Below are 1,705 nucleotides of genomic sequence, written 5' to 3'. Positions count from 1 at the left end.
ATTTGGTGAGAAAGAAGAAAGAAGAAATAAAGCTATATTTTTTAAAAGTGGTCTTGAGGAGAAAAATTAAAGGCATAACTATCACCAAATTAGCCACTATAGTTCTGGCATTCCCACAATTAGGACATTCTTGAACTCAGTGCCTGGAATTGGGTAGTCTTTGTAAAATCCTCCTTTGGAACTTAGAATTTAGATTTTCAACAATTGGCATTGTGATTAAAATTTATTTTGAAAATATACCTTTATAACAATTGGCAGTAAATGATTAAAATTTATTTTGGAAATATACCTTTACTCTTCTAACTGATTCAACATGCAATGACTGTTGAATGAATATATATTTATGAATTTGTGAAAAAGCAAAATTTAACTGAATATGAAGATCAAATTGGCTTTATTCAGCAATTCATGAATCAAGCAGCATGCCATCTAGAAAGGGGAAAAGGAGCTCCATGGAGCTGTACATAATGAAAGTCTTTTATAGGTGGATGGAGGCAGAAAAAAGAATTTTCTAACCAACAGTGGATTATTTCAGGCAAGGTCACCTTCCTTTGAGGGAAGGGCAGGGGGGTCTATCAAGAAGATTACCTCACTAGTGCTGATTAAGTAATACCAGATTGACTGGTTAAAGGTCACATTTCTGGGAGAGGCTGAAACTGCAATTAGATTAGATATAAATCCTTGGTTTGCTGACACGGGACTTAGCACAAGTGACTCCATTTTGAACCTGTTGTCTCTTTTTTTTCTTTAACAAATTCCTCCTATATGCCAAGCACTGCTCTAGGCATTAGGGATATAATGGTGAAGAAACAAGCCAAGTTTTATGTTTGTTTGTATGAAAAAATGTAAACGTATACAAATGTAAACATATACAAAGTGACTTCGATCTACACACCATCCATCTTAAATAATATCAACTCATAGTTGACCTTCTTTCATTACTAACCTACCTCTCTATCCCTCCCCCTATATTATTTTGAAGCAAATCGAAGATGTCGTATTGTTTCATCCATAAATATATTGGCATATATCTCTAAAAGAGAAGTACTCTTTAACCATAACCATAACCCACCTAAAAACAACAAATTTGGGGCACCTGGGTGGCTCAGTCGGTTCAGCATACAACTTCAGCTCAGGTCACGGTCTCGTGGTTCATGAGTTCTGAGTTCGAGCCCTGTGTTGGGCTCTGTGCTGACATTTCGGAGCCTGGAGCCTGCTCTGGATTCTGTGTCTCCCTCTCTCTCTGCTCCTTCCCCGCTCACACTCTATCTCTCTCCCAAAAGTAAATAAACATTAAAAAAACAACAACAAATTCAATAATCTGGAGCTTACATTGCTTCTTGGCCTTTTGGCTAAGATCAAGTGTAGTATCTGTTCTTATCAGTTTAATAATCTGGAGCTTACATTCTAATAGGAGACACAAACAAGGAACAAACAAGCAAAAAACCAAATGATATTAAGCAGTGATGATAAAAATAAGGTCCATTTGGTGGTCAGAGCAACCCTCTGTTAAGGAGGCAACATTTACTGAGGAACATGTGTAACATGAGGGAGCAAGGCATGTGACTGTCTGGAGGAAGTGTTCCTGAGAGGCTCCAGCTAGTGCAAAGGCCTGAGGCAGAGCTCAGTGTTCAAAGAATAGTAAGAAGGCCTATGAGTCTGGTAGGGCTAAGTGGAAAGAAGAAAAGAAGGATATAAATTTGGA

At 37.7% G+C, this 1,705-nt stretch overlaps 1 pseudogene; it reads left to right on the top strand.

Moving 5' to 3' along the window:
- Positions 1-1,332: 1,332 nt before the first annotated feature.
- Positions 1,333-1,452, top strand: LOC115517546 (annotated as a pseudogene).
- Positions 1,453-1,705: the final 253 nt, after the last annotated feature.

This window comes from Lynx canadensis, chromosome B3 (genome assembly GCF_007474595.2).
Source record: "Lynx canadensis isolate LIC74 chromosome B3, mLynCan4.pri.v2, whole genome shotgun sequence".
Taxonomy (NCBI): domain Eukaryota; kingdom Metazoa; phylum Chordata; class Mammalia; order Carnivora; family Felidae; genus Lynx; species Lynx canadensis.
This window is presented reverse-complemented; position numbering and strand designations above follow the sequence as displayed.